The sequence below is a fragment of the Brienomyrus brachyistius genome, chromosome 8 (genome assembly GCF_023856365.1).
Source record: "Brienomyrus brachyistius isolate T26 chromosome 8, BBRACH_0.4, whole genome shotgun sequence".
Taxonomy (NCBI): Eukaryota; Metazoa; Chordata; class Actinopteri; order Osteoglossiformes; family Mormyridae; genus Brienomyrus; species Brienomyrus brachyistius.
This window is the reverse complement of record NC_064540.1, coordinates 1,311,502-1,332,050: the sequence shown is the minus strand read 5'-3', so window position 1 is coordinate 1,332,050 and position 20,549 is coordinate 1,311,502. Positions and strand designations below refer to the sequence as shown.

The window sequence follows — 20,549 nt, the reverse complement described above, 5'->3', positions numbered from 1 at the left end:
TCCCCTTCATGTGGACTGTTTGTGGTACATGATTCTGCTGATCCCGGTCATGTGGACTGTTTGTGGTACATGATTCTGCTGATCCCGCTCATGTGGACTGTTTGTGGAACATAATTCTGCTGATCATGGTCATGTGGACTGTTTGTGGTACATGATTCTGCTGATCCCCTTCATGTGGACTGTTTGTGGTACATGATTCTGCTGATCCTGCTCATGTGGACTGTTTGTGGTACATGATTCTGCTGATCCCGCTCATGTGGACTGTTTGTGGTACATGATTCTGCTGATCCCCTTCATGTGGACTGTTTGTGGTACATGATTCTGCTGATCCCGCTCACGTGGACTGTTTGTGGTACATGATTCTGCTGATCCCGCTCATGTGGACTGTTTGTGGTACATGATTCTGCTGATCCCGCTCATGTGGACTGTTTGTGGTATATGATTCTGCTGATCCCGTTCATGTGGACTGTTTGTGGTACATGATTCTGCTGATCCCGCTCATGTGGACTGTTTGTGGTACAGGATTCTGCTGATCCCGCTCATGTGGACTGTTTGTGGTACATGATTCTGCTGATCCCGCTCATGTGGACTGTTCGTGGTACATGATTCTGCTGATCCCGTTCATGTGGACTGTTTGTAGTACATGATTCTGCTGATCCCGCTCATGTGGACTGTTTGTGGTACATGATTCTGCTGATCCCGCTCATGTGGACTGTTTGTGGTACATGATTCTGCTGATCCCGCTCATGTGGACTGTTTGTGGATTCCCGTTGACCGGATTACTCCACAGTAAGCACTGACCCACCTTGAAATGTACTCTCAGTCTAAGGGATGGTATGCAGATACACCACATTAACGCATCGTTTTCCCCTCCCACACTGACTCAGATAAGTGCTGCCACTGAGGAGTTTCAAACACAGAACCCCCCCCCTGCCCCCCACCCCACATTATGAAGCACTAACTTTATGATTGTGTTCAGCAGCCCTTTCCTTGTGCCCTGGTTGAAGGGGATCTTCATATGAACTGTGATGTTTAATTGTTATGTGTTTTCAGTGCACTATTGCATGTCTGTTATTTATTTTGTTGCATACTGTTACTTGTTGTTTTAACTGGGTGTAACTGAAAAAGCATTCCTATATATTTCTTGCACGTGGCCAATAAAACATCTTGAATCTTTAACAAAAAAAATCACCAGCACAAAATATATTTTTTCTTTGTTTGTGATAATGTCTTGCGTTAGCATTTGTCAGAACAGAGCAGCAAGTGGAACTTAAGTCATTGTCGGTTTGTTTAGAGATAGTAATTAACAGTGTAATAATAATAATGAAAAAACTTGAAACAATTGTTAGCATTGAAGCTACCCATCTTGATAATGAGCCAGAGAAGTGACTGCAACCTTACACCACCACCAGAAACAAAACTAAGCAAAAATATACATATGGAGTATAGGAGACATAGAGGTAACTGGAAGTAACAGCTTGCTTAAGGGAATAGGACAATCCTAATCTTAACCTGACAACCCTGAACTGGATAAGCCCTGCCAGAGGATGAACCCGACCTACTGTAAGTCATGTGAGCGGTTATATCACTCTCTAGTGCCTTGACTGCAGCCATAATTAAGCAGGACATTTTGACAGTACCATAAAAGCAAAGATATCAATATGGTTAAAGGATTGTCCATGGCAAGGTGACAACAGATGTTGTGCACCACTGTAGCTGGGGGTGTCAATAAGCTGAGACTGAGCCGTCCATGCTGAAGCCCCTCTTAACCACAGAAACAGCAGAGTAAATGGAGACATCAAGTCTCTCCAAGACAATAAAAAACTCAAAACTAAAAATAGGGTCTACAATTCTGATTGGCAGCTCCAAGGGTCAGATATCAGATTGGAAGCACCAGCTGTACCATAAAACAGTCCAGTGTGAGCCAATTCGAAGGTCCCTGAACTAGCACAGAAAGGCTGGACATGCCAGAAGATTCCCTTTGAGTCCTGCGCACGCCCCCCCCCCCCTCCCCCCTCCTCACAGACACCTGACGAACTTGTGACTGTGTTACTAAAAGAAGAAATTTGATTTGATACAATCATGTTAGCGTCACCATCAAAGTAATGCTTGTGAAAGCCGATGTGGAGTAACAACCATAAAAATCTGATGAGTGAAATGCTAATAAACCTCGTGCATCTGAAAGGCTGGCTGTGAGCAAAGGAACCTTATTTTAAGAGTGGGATTTTCTTCAGGCTCTAAAATCTGTACTGACTGCAACAGCATCATGTCGGCCGCCCGCATCTGCTTACGGTGGAGATACAGCACACAGCTGTCAATGATCTTAAAAAGCTAGAAATCACATCAGATAAGGAAGATCGGAAAAGAAGAACTGTTGAGAGAAAAGAGAATGGTTAACAATTACAGCATGGCTGTGGAGGGAGGCAGCCGGAGCCTTTGGACCTTTAAGTGTTATAGCGGCCTGATAGAATCCTGAGTGATCGTGTTAAACAGCACTTTCATAATGCCACTTGGGGTTTTTTGGCAGCTGAAAGGGCTTCTGGAATCTCGCTGACTCCATACTCATGTCAGCTGGGGGAAGAAGTTGCTTCCTTGTCAGTGAGAATGAATTAAAAAAGGAAAAAAAAACTAAATCAAGAGCAAGGCCACTGAGAAATAACTTCTAAATGAAAGCTGAACCCAGAAGAGACAAACGACTCCCACAAGGATGATTTTAGGTAGCTGTGTGATGTCCTGCATCCATTCTGCCAGGATGGCGATTAGCACCACGGACAGCAGCTCCTCATTCAGCCCCAGCCTACACACCTGCCTTAGCTCATATTTATATGAATATTCATCCTTGGTACCTTTACTGTGCCAATCTGTATGTATTAACATTTCTACACCAGCTAATCTGTACATTTTACCTTTTCTATGCTAGCTTACCACTAGTACAGATGACCAGATGGCTGTCCATGCTAGTGAGACACTGGATCGTATAAACTCTTATGTGTGCTATTGGTTTACATTGTTACTTCTGGGACATTTGGGAATGACATTTTTGATGCTGGTACAGCATTATTTCACATAGGCAATAAAAAAGCCATAAAATATAGTGTTTTAACCCCAGGCCTTGAGAAACTTCTGCCAATTGTAAAAGCTCACTCCTTAATTAATTCAGTGTTAATGTGAATAGCTACTCCAATAGTAACAGTAATGTGAAGTTACTCCAATTATTTCCATCTATCTTCCAAAAGCTTATCCTGGACTGGGTTACAGAGTCCAATTAATTCTCTCCCTCTTAATTAGTGGCTAATCAATTATAATTTTGATCTGCAATTATATGGGATTGGAAGATCTGTTGTATTTGTATTGAATATAGTTTCTGATACGCTTTGGAGGGAGAGCCTGAATCATCACAATGACATACTTCATGTAGAGAGCCAGTGATCAGATTAGCCTTTTGTTCTTCATTAATGTGCAGCTCAGTGGACACATTCAACAAAACCTCCTGCCTGATTCATGGGCAGCACTGGGCTGGTTAAGTTGAAGCAGGCATGCCGGCATTCAGCGGATCCGTGATGCAGTTGGGCAGGTCAAGGGCAGCTTGCAGAAACTTCAAAGAGAAGTTCCGCAATGAGAAGGTGCTGCACCGTGCAGTCAAGGCGGGAACAAGCTGGGAAGCTGTGAGAGCAGCTTTCGCATGACCACTGCTGCTTTTATGCAGGAGCTAAATTAGATAACACAATAACACAATATTCTGCTTTCAAAGAATGTTATATATACACACACACGCCTTCGTTGTGATAATACTGTGGCCACATATCTCCAGGGCTTTGGTTCACTTTTGCCCTGAGCTGTGTGTCTGTATATGGGGGGGGGGCTGCACAGTGTATGTATGTGTGCATGTGTGTTGGGGGCCGGGGGGGGGGGGGGGGGGGCACAGTGTGTGTGCATCTGCGTGTGCCCTGTAACAGACTGCCTTCCCAGACTGGGTGTCCCTTGCCTTGTACCCTGCCTTCCCTGGGACAAGCTCCAGACTCACCGTGATCCTGTACTGGAGAAAAGAAATTACAGAAGATGGATGGGTACACATTTTTTTTGGGTGAGGGACGATAGAGTTACTTAGCAGTGATAAGAGAAGTGCCAGTGAGAGACCAGTGAGAGAGAGAGAGAGAGACCTCATTTCCTCAGACGTTTCCATTTCACATCCCGCCGTTCCGAAAAGGCTGCAACCAGACACGAACGGGGTCTCGAGGCCCCCCCCGACATCCCGTGGCTCCTTCCTGCGAATCTGCTCCCATTGCTGCTAGGAAGCTGAGCAAAGGGCAGCCCCAAGACATCCCATCCGTATTAATCTCGCGCCCAGAATCGGGAGTGGAGTGGGGTGGGATGGATAGGGGACGGAACATCAGCGGGAGATTAGAAAGTGGGCAGGAGGCAGGATAGGGAGGGAATGGGAAGATGTGGATTTCAAGCTGCCCTGGCGGAAGGCAGCAGTACTTGATTTTTTTCTGCCTTTTTTTATCGAGGATCACATTAAATCGGCAGTGGACTCTTCATTAATTCAGAGCCATAGCCTGAGAGAAGAAACGCAGCGCGGGAACATTAAAGCCAGACAGCAAGTACATGCAAATCGGGCAGAACGCAGAACCTGACCGGCTACCACAGCTCCTGCCCGTCAAATACAGTGACACGTATCCAGGATAAAATATCCCTTTCTTTGTTTCTCCAGAAAGCTCTTGATTTTCAAAAGCACCTTAATACTAGGATGAAATTAATAACAGAGGGCCTGAGATACAACAACAGCAATATGCAGCAAAAATAAGGTAAATAAAACTTAAAATGAGACCAGGACTGAAGGGCATCCTCCTTTGTTGAAAGCAATGCTGGGAAAACTTTTCCTATTCATGCAACTCAATTAAAATGACTAAAAATTGCACATTTCTTCCGATTTAGAAATCCAAATAAAAACGTGATTAAAGATATTACTTGTACTGACATTAAACTGGATTTAATGTCAGTAGTGTCTTGCTGTTATACCCCTTGTACCATAAATAGCACAAGGTGGGGGTGGGCAGAAACAGGTCATGCATACCCTTGTTTTTCTTCTTCAGAGGGGGAGGATAGAAGGAGAACATGCAGCAGTTGCTTAGGTCACCACCCCAGTCTGTCACTCTGCAGCATAAATCCCATCCCACAGCCCAAAACCATGACTTGTGGCATCCTGTCCAGGTATCGGCTACAATAGAGAATAGAGAAATAGAGAAGTTGGATGGATGGATGGATGGATGGATGGATGAGCTTGTTATGTGAGACGTATGTACTACCTTTCACTGTTTTATTGGTACTAGGCCTGGGCAATGTCTAAAAATTAAAATATTGGGATAAGCATTAATACATACAGTCAGCTTAACTCTCCATCCATCCATCCGTCCGTCCGTCCATCCATTCATCCAGTAATCCTGGTAAGGGTCATGGGACAGATGTTTTTGTAACATTTTGTAATACTGTAGTCTCTTGCACGTTTATGAATAAACTATACTTTTAAGTAAATTTGAGTATATATAAAAGAAAGACTTTTTAAAGACTTTTGAAAATCTCCAATATAACTTAATGAAATGCATTTAAAAAGAAGCACGTGTAAACCTAATTAGTCCAGTGCCTGTTTAAAAACTGCAGTTTGAGAATTCAATATTCACTCACAACGTGAAAAAAAAATCAAATAGCACGACTGCTGCAGGTGGAAGTTGAAGTTCTCGCAGACGTAGAGCCCTGGTGCAGTTAAACTGCCTTTAAGTGTCACCACATCACAGGCCTCGTCCTCCTTCTATTACCCATCTACACCCACTGCTCACCAAAATACCACGTGTCTTACTCTCTGCAGCAGGGTGGCACATTCCGGTAAATGACACAGAGCATGGTCCAGAATTACTATGTGAACGCTGTCTTTACAAATGCCCCTCAGATATACTTAATGCCCTTTTGGTAAAAGTAGCTTAATCTGAGGGTATTAAGGAGGCATCGAGAAAGAAAAAAAAAAAACAATATGGTGAAATGCTGCATTTCTGCTTGACGGAAGGTCGTTTTCATGCAATAAAAGCTTGAGAAATCCCAGCATGCACAACATTAAAGGGATGCCAATGTCGGGGAAATTGCCAAAGGGGTGAATTTTAAATAATTTTCCCGAAACAACAATTAATTGCTTTGCTTGCACGTGACACATCTTCATCCCCCACACAAACGTTCATTGAGTCAAATAAATTAATCCTCAAGCACGCCTTTCTAATCAAAATCTGGATAATAACTCAGGAGAGCTGCTGTCTGATGTAGCGGAGATGTTTGACAAATTTTAATGCATGAATAATGTTTTCATAAAATTTTTACCTCAGGGCATCTATAATTCACGCACCCTAGTCTCCTGTGTGATGATTAAACACATGCACAAGATGCTACAGGATGGTCAGGGTAAAGCTGGACAGCTTCGCCTGCTGATCGCCAGAGTTTTACCCGAAGTGCTCTGAAGAATCTGATAACCGTGATTCAGAAATCGGCAAGAAAGGGAAAACGTCAAGTGTGAAGAGCAGGGAAAGGCCTGCGATGGCAAGTCTCACACCATGTGTGAGAACTGGATAGAGTCCCATGTAATGATGTGTCACCAGCGCAACACAAGCTGCTGTCAACCGATGGACGGGCCAAGGGGGAAAACAACCACCCAGTTCAGACAGTGCTATAAAAATAGCAGCAATAATTGCTGTTCTAATTAGTATGTCAGTAATGGAGCAGTGCGCAGAATGGGCACAGCATTCAAGGGATCACCCTGCTGCAATGCTGCGTTCTGGCTGTTGTAGATGCATGAGATTGGTTGGAGGGAGGATATACTTCCTCCCCACGCGTTAAAATAAATAAACGCTTTCGCTGAGCTAGCAGTGTATGGCTGCTGATAGAGGATAGTCTTCCTAAATCAATCCCAGCCCTGGAGAAGTTAATATTCCAGTGGTAGCGTGGCAGGGTGGCACAGCCAAAGCGAGAGTCAAACCCCGCAGTAGGCCTCTTAGCGAGGAGTCTGCCAGCGGCTGCAGGGCTCACTCACTGCACACAACCTTTCGTCAAACATGAAAGGTATCGGCGCGATAACAATCCCGCTATCGCCATCAGCAGCTGTCGCCCAAGCAGTACAGTAACAGGATGGAACGACGGAATAGCAGAAGCTGAGATATGAGACCGTTTCTGATTTCTGGTTTTCAGGTAGGCAAGATTCACCGAAGATGACTTGGTACTTGATTTGTTAAAGTACATATAAGTATATATCAATTGTCAATTCCAGACAAAAAAACGGGACAAAACTTCATAGTTTCCTTAATCTAAGATCCAAAAAATATCAAGAAGAATCAGGTATTTTCATAAACATCACAGATTTGACCGCACTAATCAATAACAGGATCATTTCATGTCATGGGGATTTTTTTCCCATATTCTCTATTTCAAAGACTCAATATTTAAGATGTGTAAGTTTTGATCAGAAGTTGCATCAATGTTTAGCTGCATACATACATTAATTACATAACCAGAAAAGAGAGGGTAAAACAGACATCCAACTTACAAGATTACATTTCCTTAGAGGTCAGTGCTGAAAACACGAATTTAATCCACATGGTACTCTAAAGTATGATTTATTAAGTATGGCTGTAAAGTATTAAATGGAGGCAACATCACCATCCCTTCCCTTTGAGTAAAAATACATGTTTATGCTAGAAAAGCGGTTTACTTAGTGCATCAATAAAAATAAAAATTACCTTGTCAACAAGGTCAGACGAAGTAAACATTATATTTAGGCACACTAATTGAATTCGTTGTTCGTTTTAGAAGCTGATGATCAGAGACTGAATGAAAAGAGAACAGCGATAGAGTAAAATCTTACGTACTAGTAGAGCCACTTTTGGGCATAACACACATTATCTAGAATCCCTACTAAGCGTTTAAGTCAAAGGACAGAAAATGAGACGCTGTGACGAATCGCAATCTCTTTGTAAATATATAGGTGTTTTAGGGCAAAGAAATGTAACATCACGCAAACGAACAAAAGCGACTGTGGTGCTTTTAGAAAAGGATATATTTTAACAGCTCCCCAATTCCTCTTCATAATGGTAAGATCCCCCCCCCCCCCAACATGCCACCTCCTTGCTCTGTAAGTTACTACTGATTGTGACAGCCTGACAGTACGCTGGTCCCACATCCACACAATTAATGTACATTAAGCTGCGGAGCAGATGCTTTTGTCTGGCATTTGACACCCATTTACACAGATGGATACAAGAAAGATTCTGGCTAAGAATGCAAGTATGCAATAGAGTATATGCAGAATATGCAGTATATTGACAGTATGCAAGCAGGTGCACTCTTAATGCAACCGGAAACAGTCAAGAGTCCATAAGTGTTACATCACCTGCAGACCATATATAACCATCACCATTTCATATAACCATGAAATAAGATCATGTGATACAGCACATGGCTGTAACTATGTCAATAATGTTGAATTGTTAGGGCAACAAGGTCAGCAGACCCAGGTAATTAGCGACATTGTGGCTAATATGACCTTCTACAAAGGCGGCACTGGCCTTCCCAGGAACACTACACAGTTGGTAATGTACATCTCACCACATTTTTGGTACACCAGATATTCTTCCTTGTATCTCCTTACATTCTAGTACCCAAAATAGACCATCATTTAGAGAAACATACTAGTGCTATAAGCAAAATGTAGTTTTGTAACAGACCCCTGAATAACTTTCTTACTGAATTACCAGCTTTATTTTTATGATGCTCATTGATGCCACTGTATGTAAATCTTCTAACCCCACCCCCAGGCTCAGTCTGTCTCTCCGGACCAGTACCTGTTTCTGTGCTGGCAAGTGAAAAACCAACAAGTTTCATATCAATCCTTTTTTTTTTCATTTTTAGTCACATGACTGGTCATCAGTGTTTCTTATACTGCGTAGGTCCACGTTATTCTAGAGGGCAGACAGACACCACATATGTGCCAAGGGACGTGCCTGTGGTTCGATTCCACCTACAGGAGGAAGCTTGCAGACATACCTTTCTATTGTGACGTGGGAGGGAGAGTGCACAGTAAAGGGCTTCCTGGTCCCAGCGCTCTCAGCCCGGAGCGTAAACAGGATCCTGCAGTTCAAAACAAAACAAGCTTATTGACTCTTCCACTGAAAAGAGTGGAGCTCTAAACCGGAATACCATCGGAACTGCATTGTTCCGTAAGACGTAAAAAAAAAAATCAAATATATGGTGCACAGCTGACTCTGCGAGTGCAGTATTTCACACTTCACAATTCATTTTCATAACTGTCAAAAAAACACCTTTCATAATAAAAGCATGTCTTTGGTACGTTTATACAGTGTTAAAGTATAACATACAGCCACCACCACAGCATAAAATGCTTTAGGAACAGAGACTTTGTTCCTTGCGATGTATGTGCAGTATACAGGTAGGGATCAGTTAGTTTAAGTGATGAGAGAAAACCCAGTGGATGAGGTCATCACACCCCATCAGTCAGTGCCTGGTAAACCCAAACAAAACTGGTTTAAACCAGCGGCTGAATAACATCCAATAATACCACCCAAAAAGGGTTTCAAGGCTTCTTTCTTCAATACAGTAGTTATTCTAATAAAAGTAACAGAAAGCTTAAATACAGTTCCACTGCAAACATTCTCTCTGCAGAACATGTTCATACCTGTGTGTAGCACTGGAACAGGTAACTTAGCAGAATTAAAACATGCCCATACATCAGGTCAAGATAACGCCCCCCCCCCCCAGAACTCCACTGCAGTTCTGAGGTCCATGCCTATCTGACAGGCAGCCCATGTTATCAGTATACCCACCCCCCTTAAAGGTGCAAAGTGCTCACAGGAACTTGAAAAATACTGCCTCCCAGAGGAGGCTGTGCAGGGGTAACATGAGAGAGATCTGGTGTCAGTCTCAGCCAGGGAATACAGACGATCAAAGGATCAAAGGCCAGTCTTCTGCACAAAGGCCTGAATAATTCATCACACTCACACCTCTGCGCTCCCAAGAAAAGACTGGATGTCCGCATAAAATGGTCTGGCGTTTCATCCAATCAGAATACCTACAAAGTCCTCTCTACATTTAGCATTCAGCTTAACAACACACATTATAACTTGTATACTTATATTGATTTATGACAAGCTTATTTGCAAAATTCATCACAGTTATAAACACCAAAGCAGTGCAAACTGTAAAATCAAGATGTAAGCAGGGTATCCATTATGTGCGAAATTTTTACGGAGGCTGTTGTGTAATTACTGCAGAGTTGGATTGGCACGCTATACACATTGACTTAAACTGGTACGTTTTTGTAGCAATTTCCGGTGGAAGATTTTAAGAAGTCCTCCTTGCAACCAAGTGTTACGACTACAGAAGTGAGTACTACTAAGCGTAAGGGAGGGAGCGTCAGCACGCTTTTTAGAGGCGTCGAGAAGCACAGTGGAAGGTATGCAGTCAGACGCCGATGCAAGCCACTAGCTTCCACAAGAATGACAGGACGCAACACTGTACGCTGAAGGTAACACCTTCCCAAACAGAGTCACAATAAAAACAATGATTCTGGGAATGACACTGCTTTCATTTTAATTGTTTGAACACCAAGTCCTTTTTTTGGTGTTAGGCAAACAGCTGCGCAAAGTGAGTGAGGACGCCAAGTATAATGTCAATTGATTACACAGCGCGGCTATGTGTTAGCGTGCAACACAGCTGACATTTTGCCTGGCATTTGAACACGCTGTTGGCAGAAGCGATAGGCATGTTTCGAATAACATCAAAGCACCTTGACTGAGTGCCAAAATATAAGGTTAGACAGGGAGCCCCACCCCCATCCCACTGCCTCATGTCGCCCCCTCCCTCCTGCTGTTGATTTTCAATCAGACTGACACTAGAGTGTGCAGACACTGTGCTCATGTCGTCAGACCCTTTCCGGAAAGCTCTGTGAGACGTGTGACGGGTGTGCATTGTGGGGGGGGGGGCACCCAATTCCTTCCACGCGAGGTCGCCCCCGTGTCTCCGCTGCTCAACATCAGCTAAACAGTCGCAGAACCAGGCTGCCAATGGACAGGCTGTGGTTCCATGGACCTGCCGGGCTGAGACGTCTGATCGCTGACGCACTGTGACATGAAGTGCACCCAAGGGCCATCAAAGATGACAGCAACCTGCAGAAAGAATTACTCATATTCCTACTCAGTTTAGTAGTATTTCTGCATAATATTATTCCCAATACAGTGATCCTAGTGTGTTTAGTTGAAATTTAACAAAAACATTATGGGCTGATTGGAAACCAATTAACTGTGGGTCACAGACATGCATGGATGTGCAATGCAAGTACAGGACAGAAAACCTCCAAGGGGTGGGGATTTGGGTGCCCACCAGGGCCTTAGTATTACCAGTCAGAAATCAAGGGTGAAACATAAATTAACAAAAATTAAAGGTGGTCAAATTATGTAAATGATTCATTGCAGCGACGGCCTCCTGGCTCGTCTCGGGTATTGTGGGGTAGCACAATTAGGAATGAAATGGTAAGCGTGTGAATAAATAAAACTGAATGGCCACAGCTGCAAAAACTAGCGTGCATTCATTTTCCGCAAATGTTTACCCTGCTGGAGTTGCGGGGACGCAAAGCCAGACCCTGAAAGCGGCTTTAGTCCTGGATGCGATGCCAGCCAGTTGCATGGCACTCACGCGTTACACACGAAGCGCACTGCTGGGACACCACGTGACCATCGCACGCTGAATGCTGAGCCACCGAAGCTAAAGAGGTTTTGCCTCAACCACGTAATATCAGAATGCAATCTTTCTCTAATTAACATTTCACTGTAGGAAAAATTCACTGCAAAACATAGCCTAGATTTATATTATTATCAGAACCCTGGTGGAACACACTGATTTTTTTTAGGGACCAGTACATGATTTTCATGACTTTCTACTGTAGCAGGCATGGAGTACAGCAGTTGCTCATAAGATCACCGTATGCCCTGTTTCCCAGAAATACGACAGCCGGATCATAGCTTATGAATTCAAATCAAAAGTCCATGACCGTTTTACACCAGTCTCCCGTCGTCATATCTGGAACATAATTAAAGCGTTATTATAGCGTTTTAATGTTCAAAAATCGGCAGCTTCCAAACTGCAGACACGGCGATTCGGAGATCATAGTTTGAGTGTCGCGGTTTTCTGGGATTAGGACTTAAATGCCGGGCGGTTCTTTGTGCTCCCACAGCTGTCGCGTGCTGAGGCGTATTATCCAATTTCACTTGAAGTCCGAGGCATATCCTGCTGCGAGTCACACTACCTCAGGTACCTAAATTGTGGACAACGGGCTGCTACAAAGATAAAACAAGTTCTAAATAAAGAAATTTAAAAAATATATATACAGTATGGGCCTAAACATACAACCGATAGGACTTTGCTGACATCTCTCACCTAAAGTTCGAAAAATCAGAAACCCGTATTATAACCTAAGCAACACAACCTGCGGCAGAAAGCTCTCGAATTCACCTGTGATTGGGCGCCTGACTCCACGTGCGGCAGATTCGCGCCATTCATTGGGATTCGCAGTGCTACACTGCGCATTAGCGTGTCTTGCCAAGTGTTTGAATGACTGCGTGAGACGGATAACCTTCTTCAGAGGAGAGCTACTCGTCACAAAGGCAGCGGAGCAGAAAACAAATAAATGTGCTGGCAAGGCGCAGCTAGAGTGCCCGGACGTGTGTAAATCCTGTGAAAAGTGTCAAAACTAAAAAGCAGTGCCCGTCATTCTATCCTGAACTCCAGTGCCATTAAACCACGTAATACATTTCAAAAATTCAGTTATAACTATTATTTAGTTTGCCTTTTCTTCCTGACCTTTACAGATAATTTATGCAGCAGTTGGGGGTACCTGGAATAACGCATAACATCATTAGCTAATGAACACATGCTGCGATCAAAGCCGACATGCATGGGCAGCCTCTGACCCTGCAAAGAGACAAACCAGAAACTTACAGAAAAAGACCGAGATACAAATAAAGCATTTTTTCCTTCGTAAATTCGACATGAAATAACATTTACTTAAACATTTATTTTACATGAACTGAAATTTTTTCTACAATGGTAACACCGATATAAACATCTCTTAAGAGGGCTCTCTCCTTGTTAGTATGTATATGTGTATCTTGGCACGATCCATTTCACTGATGTCATATATGCCATTATTCCTACTGAACAATTCCTCCAGCAACTGGACCACCTGATAAGGACTACTGCACCCCCCCCCCCCCCATCCATGAACAGTACTATTTCACATATTATCTGCAATTGCATTTATCACTGGTACTTTATAGATGCCATTTTCCTCTGAATCACCGTCTTCAAAGAGGTCAGGGAATTGATTTCAGTTCGGCTTTTCGATTCCCTCTGGAAAAGCAACACTAAGTGCACCAGCTGATCCGGATACACAGCTATACCGGGCAGCTACAATGACATCTTTATTAAACCTGCATGTGCACACACACAGATCCAAGCTGTTGTGCCAGACAAAATGATAACATGAGAAAACCCACGAGGGAAAACCTAGAAGGGACAAATATTGCAAACATGTATGAGGCATGTGCTCAAGGGCCCAACAGGGACACAGTCACCCTGCCAGCCATAGGATCTGAAATGGCGACCTTCCGATCACAGGTGCAGGGACCTAACCCACACTGCCAACCCATAACTTTAACCACTATGCCACCTGCTGGCTCAGGCCCTAAACAGCATTTCTTTGCTTCCCTTCAGACCAACGCACCACAGTAGCAGCAGACACTGTCTAGAACAGATGTACCATTTGCATTTTCTCTTGTGGCTTTATCACCTCGACTGCGCGAAAATAAAATACATTCTGAATTAACCTCAAGCGACGCCCAAAAAAGTGTGCGTGTTCATTATATGCGACAGAGTCCGAGATGAATGCAAGCATCGCATACGCTGCCTGGTTGATGGGTCTGCACCACCTTCAGGTGAATCAGGGTCACTCAGAATCATCGCATTCCCAAACAAAAGAATGATAAAAATTAAAAAAATATATACATTTAGATGCGGTGTGAGTACATGCAGCTGAAATGAGGTTTCTTTGTAGGGTTGCGTGACTCAGTCTCTGTGACAGTGTGAGGAATTCAGAGATCCGCAGGGACCTCGAAACAGAGTCACTCTTCCTTCAGATCGAGAGGAGGATCGGAAGTGGATGGGCATTTTATGATAGTGATGCCACCTGCTTGGCTCCATGGAAGCCCTTCTGAGAACTTCTCACTGCATGGAGGCCCCAGGGCAGACCTAGGACATGCTGGAGGTATTCTACAGTACATCCCAGATGACTTAGGAATATCTGGTGATCCACCAGAATGAGCTACTGTCCATGGCCTTGGAGGAAGAGCTCTGATCTGACCTACATGGCACACTGTCACCGAGACCCTCGCCAGAGAAACGGCATGAAGATGGTCTCCGGAATGAACATGATGATTTATATGCAGTTTGCATAAATTGTGCACCCAGAAAGGGGAAATGAAATCCTACCTGAGAAATTTCATTTCTAAGCATTGTAAACAATTTCCACCTGAATGGGCTTCTTATGCCTACATGAAAACATGCAACAAAAAAAAAAAAAACGTGTCTGTAATAAGAAAAGTTTTTCTCAGATCTGCTCAGCAAAAGGAAAGCTGTCCTTTATGTGTTAGACTTCAAAGAGTAACAACATAGCAGCTGACATTGACAAAAATTTATCTGAAACAACCTAATGATCCAAGAATCTGATATGACCTCTTTCTTACTGGGGTCTAATTACACCCCCCACAATACACTAGCCTGCAGCCACTAGCTTGTGCAAAAGCCTAAGTATGATTATGTAAACATCCTGTTCAAGGACAGACTTACCTACAAAATACAAAGGGTTGAAATCAAAAAATGTTTCTTTTTTAAAATCCAAATCTTGGTCTAAAATGACAGATAATGATGTAAAATCCACAGGTGAGGAAGCCTTGCTCTTATGATGTGTAATTTCTGTCGGGCAAACTGGGATTATACACTGTCCTAAACTGGAGGTCATGATACATTTTGGGCAGGAATCTTACATCCTTTACTTGTATTCCAAGAACTTGAATTGCACAAAACGCAAGGCAATACAATTTTTAATTTACATTTTTTAGGAGTTAGCTAGCTGTACAACGTGTAACCGAGAGTAGGTGCTTATGTTCTATATAATTCCCATACCACCCACACCACCCCCCCCCCCCCCAAAAGTTCCGAGCTAGAGGAACCAAGTTGCTTTGGTCTGCTTTCTGTCACCGTATGGGAGATGAACTTCCCAGTGTTACTGTCCATCTCTTCCTGAATTTCTATGCATCAGCTTTTCCACAACCCACCAGAAAGGAGAGCGTACCTCCAAGACAACTACAGAGTTAAAAGTGTCACAACTGTGTCTACATTGGTGCAGTTTTTTTGAGGATACTATTACCCTCTCCACTCAAATTATATAAAACACATTATCACTGATTCTGGGACCCAGTGCTAGTCTTAGACTTAAATTGTTAAAAAGTATCAAGTAATCAAAAACCAACAAAAATGCTAATTTCATTGCTTTTATTTCAGCCTTCAAATGTATACCAACTGCAAGCTAACTAATTAACTAGCATATTGTTTTTTTTATACTTACAGAGGTAGCTAATATCTAAAGACACAGCCCCCATCCTATTCACCAAGCAAGGATTCTTTTGGTAATTAAACAAGTTTATCTATTATTTGTCTTTTTCCAAACGAAATAGTTGCCGTTTCTCATTCTTCCATCTTCCATACCAGCACAGGGTCCCAGTGAATGGGGAACGTACCCCCAGGGGTACAGGGCACAAAGCAGGAGAACACCCTGGATGGGATGTCAGTTCATTGCAGACCATACTGACTGTTCTTTTTAAGCAGAACAGATTAAATCTTCTGAAGAATCAAAAGTAGAGGAGCACACACTCAAAAGCCAAAGACAGTAAAAATGGAATCGAAACGCTTATGGGAGTTTTACGTGAACAAACATGTTCTGAGGGCAGAAGGACAAATAATTGGTTCAGAGACATAACCAATCGGACTGTAGAGGAGGTGGGTCCAAGCAAATAGAGGAGGCGAGACCATCCAATCAGATGTCTTGATCCTGCCTCCTCTAGTTTCTTGGACCCTCTCCTCGACAATCTGATTGGTTATCTCTCTGAACCAATCATTTTTCATCCTGCTCTCAGAACATTTTTGTGTAATTAAAACTCCCATGAGCGATGGAAACAGAGTAAAAATCCATAAGCTTAAGTTTTCTTAAAAGGGGACTGCTGATATTCAATTACCACACTGTTAACGGGGTGTGTTACCAAGAATTATGAACATGTTTATTTTGGACTGGGATCCTCATTTACAGAATTTTTAATTTAATCCAAACATACCGCAGACAATCCAGTTCCTTATGTATCAATGTATCTGTTCCTTATGTATCAAGTTATGTATCAATTAAGTTTTGAAGCGATATCTTGGTTGAAAATCACTCACAGAACATGCTTATGCAATCGCACTTTATGACTCTGCTCAGTAAATGTTTTACATATCACAAATGTTTTTCAACAGATGTTTTTGTCCTTAACATATAATTTAGCGTCTGACCACAGCATCAGACAACATCCCCCAAGCCACTGGGGTTTAGGGCTTTGCTCAACAGTGGTTTCACTCTGCTAGCCACGGGATTTAAAACAGTAACCTTCAGATAATGGGCACAAAATCCTAACGCACCGGGCCACAAGCCGCCCCCTAGTACTACCCCCCCGACTCCTGATGCATTATAAATTCTCTTAAAGCTGGTCCCACATTTAACATCTTTACATTCATGTTACCTGTCCACCTGATCTGGGTAAATGCACAACACATCTCCCCGCACAAGCAAACCTGAAAGCAGAAAGCATCCAGTTAGCGAGCAAAGACACGCTAGAGAGAGGGAGAGAGAGACCGCAAGTGAGACAAGAGCAAGAAGATTCAGAAAGAGCATACAGGCGACCATCAAGGTGGCTGTGGGTAACCGTCGCCGGCTAATGAGCTATTCCTCTTAATGGCAAGGACGTTTCTGAAAGACAAGCTCAAGGGATAGCATGCCATTAGCAAGTCTGAAGCCCTTAATGCAGCTGTCATCTTTTTCAGATGCAAAGAATTCGGACTGCTTTTATTGTTTCCTCCATAATATTTTAATGGAAGCTAGTTCAGTTCCGGTCCTGTAAGAAGATGTCCATAATTTCATCACAACCACTTACTTTCAAAGACATCTAACATTCTGAGGTTATGTGTTTCCATGATCTGCTTCTCTTCTATTTTCTTAACATAACTAATTTTAATATTAGGTCTATTAATAGCATATTTTAATTAGACAAAAATATATATTTCTGCTGTTTTAAAATATTTGATTACTATTTACTTGTTGATGGCACTTAAATTTTGCTCTTTTTCATTTCAATAGGTCACAAACTACTTACTGATGCTTTACTATATGCAAGCATTGTAGTTTTGAGTGCGAAAGCCAAGTCTGTGTTGAATCTAAGACGCTGAATCAGAATTAATGAGTCACTTGTTTTCATGATCTAGTTCAGGTTATAATCGACATACACATACAACATTTCTATTCCATGTCTAATCCACCAACTAGTAAAAAACAAATGTTTGTTTTGTATGTCCTTCTTTTTATAGAAACACATTGCTTCATTTTTTCATACATCACTGCGTAACTGAAGTAGATGGTTTGTGTTGTGAACCATGAAGAAAGACAGTCGTTTCTGACAATGGTCTTTCCATTTCCGGTCTGTGAATCGTTGTCTAGCGGCTACAACACAGCCGAACTAATGAAGTTTTCAGACTGCAACCGTTTTCATTCGATTTCACGGTTTATGAACCAGCCCAAAGACCAAACATAGTCAGTTCATGACGTTAATCGTTAATTATTAAATTTGTTTTGTGTTTCGTTAGGAAACGATATAGTTAACCTTTTGCGACAGATACCGACCACGGAACTAAACTTCACAGGCTCTTTCCCGCGTATTAAAAAAACACGAGTTATAAATGAATTACATTGAGGAATAAATAATTTTAATGTATGTACAAATTGAATCCCTCCTGCTTAAGCGTGTATATCCGAGTCTCCTGTGCATTGGGTGCATACACTACGCTTTGCTTTTTTTAAATAAAAGGTCTGTATTTAGGCATTATTAATTGGTCTACATTTTTTCGACATTCAAAGTACTGTTTGTATTGTATTAAATTATCTACTTTCATTTACTTTAAACTGTAAGCCATCTTTCTGGCTGTATTTTTTTCAGTGTTATGCGTTAGTGTACAGGATTGAATCCAGTTATTGTTTGACTGATCATTATGTTAAGTGATACTTCGGCAGTGTTTTTATGGTGCATTCATGTCATACTTGCACACGATTTCCTAGCACTGAAATATGCGTGTGCAGCTTACTGACTTAATTTTGTTATTATACGTCCTGACCGCAGTATTACTGTAGGGATCGTAGTTCTCGGCGACGTACAAAAGTGTAATTCATACATTTCATATATAGGTATGACACGTTTTAGGAAGCATCAGGAAGATGCAGCGATCGATGTTATGGTTCACTGGGCGGTCCATTTCTGATAATGATCCATCGCCAGTTGGACTCACTCACCCAAGATACTGATTGGATTTTGGCTTATGCCCCATTTGCAATCAAACACATTGGTTATGCATGTTATTGTGATCAAGAGAGCAATAAACTGCAAAGTAAAAAGACCAAACTAAGTATTATAATTGCAATAGCAGCTGACACGTATGATCAGTATTTAATGGTTCTTTTTCGTTTGTTGCTTTCTTTGAATAATCATATTTTTCTGATGCTGGATGATGACGTGTTTGTGTGTGTGTGTGTGTGTGTGTGTGTGTGTGGGGGGGGGGGGGGGGGGGGGTGCGTGGGCGTTTAGCTTGTTTGTGCAGGGGGTGTGGTACCGTTATTTTAACTCCCAAATTATTTTGAACACACAACAAACAAAGATCGCAAGATTGGATTTTTAATTACCCATACCTCATTTTCAACTCGTATAACTTTAGACACGGGACCGAGGCACAGATGTAACAGAATATAAAAGAAATTAACTTCCTCCAACACATAAGCGTAAAAATCGGGCAGATTAATAAAACTCAAGTTTACAATCCAAAAGTCCAATTTATTTTGTACAATAAAAAAGAAGGAAACAAAGCTATCTAGGTGGCCACCAATAATATACCAAGCAGCAGAAACGCATAAGGTTACTAGCAATAACTACTTGCTTAAATAAACGCTATAATAATAAAATAAAACTATCGGGTTGAGCTTTGATGTTGATGTTGCACACATCGTATTGGGGTTTCTTATGAAGCACAAGTCTGCAATCCAGGACGCCAACTTGACTGTCATCGTACGGGCTGTCAAGCTACCTATTTGTCTTTCTGGCTTTTATTGATTTAAATGTTGAGATGAAATGTCCTGCAGATCTAAGAAGAATCAGCCTTACTCTCATTGTTAAGTTTTCTAGACAGGGTTTAACTAGTCCCAGCAGTTAAAAATTAAAATATTCAGTAACATTGATCCAAAGAAATGCGGACAAGATTAAGAATGTCATTGGCGAAATAATGGTATATAATGAATACCACCCATCAAGAGAAAAAGAAATACAGTTAGGTAATGGCAAGACATAAATCCGCAGACGTATGCAATTAAGATATGAAAAACACTTATAAATTGAAAACGCGATAGCTTATTACTGTACTTCCCAAAACACTGATAGTTTTGGGTCTTGATGGTCTTGGCAAACACCCAGCAGCAAATAAAAACGGACATCGGCGTAACTCAAATACAAACACCGCCGCTAAGAACCAAAAAGTCATTTTCTTAAAAGAAAAAATATAAATGTTCGTAGTTACGTATGAGTAGTGAGACAATGAATGCAAAAACTAATTCAAAATAAAAACAAAAAGAAGAAAAAGACAAAGAAGAAAATTATAGGAAGAGGAAAATTACTCACCAAGCAAAATTTCAGAGAAAATAAAAATGCTGAAAGACCAATAAGATAGGAGTATAACAAGCAGAACGCGGACGCTCCAGCGATGCAGAAGTCACACTGACTCGGCTGATACGCACAAGCCCACTATGAGCGTGGAGCAAACCATTCTACCAAGAGTCGGGGGGAAACTCGCAGGAATTTACGCTCTTTTCTCTGGATGAACAAGTTCAGGCCCCGTAGTATAAGAAGGCTCGTAATTGGGGTGGTCATTTGATCAGAATCCTGTAAGAAAATTCATAGCCCCTATGCATTTTTGCGGGATTAGCAGAGGCTTTATCAGAGATTACACGCCTAGGGTAAATTATGGTTGGAATACCTGAGTGAGAAAGAAATGCAAGCTGGTGAACGGGTGCGTTGTGTGAGGTAGTACCTTACATCTTTTGTGTGCTT

At 42.1% G+C, this 20,549-nt stretch overlaps 1 protein-coding gene across 1 annotated transcript in view; it reads right to left on the bottom strand.

The window, feature by feature from the left end:
- The window catches only part of raly (RALY heterogeneous nuclear ribonucleoprotein), a 63,331-nt gene extending 43,087 nt beyond the window's left edge, over positions 1–20,244 (bottom strand). Inside the window, exons 1-2 of the mRNA XM_049022938.1 lie at positions 20,121–20,244; positions 9,079–9,162 (exon numbers count right to left, since the gene is read on the bottom strand). The gene's annotated coding sequence lies outside the window, so the exon portion shown is untranslated. The remainder of the gene's footprint in view (positions 1–9,078; positions 9,163–20,120) is intronic.
- Between the last annotated feature and the right edge of the window lie 305 nt (positions 20,245–20,549).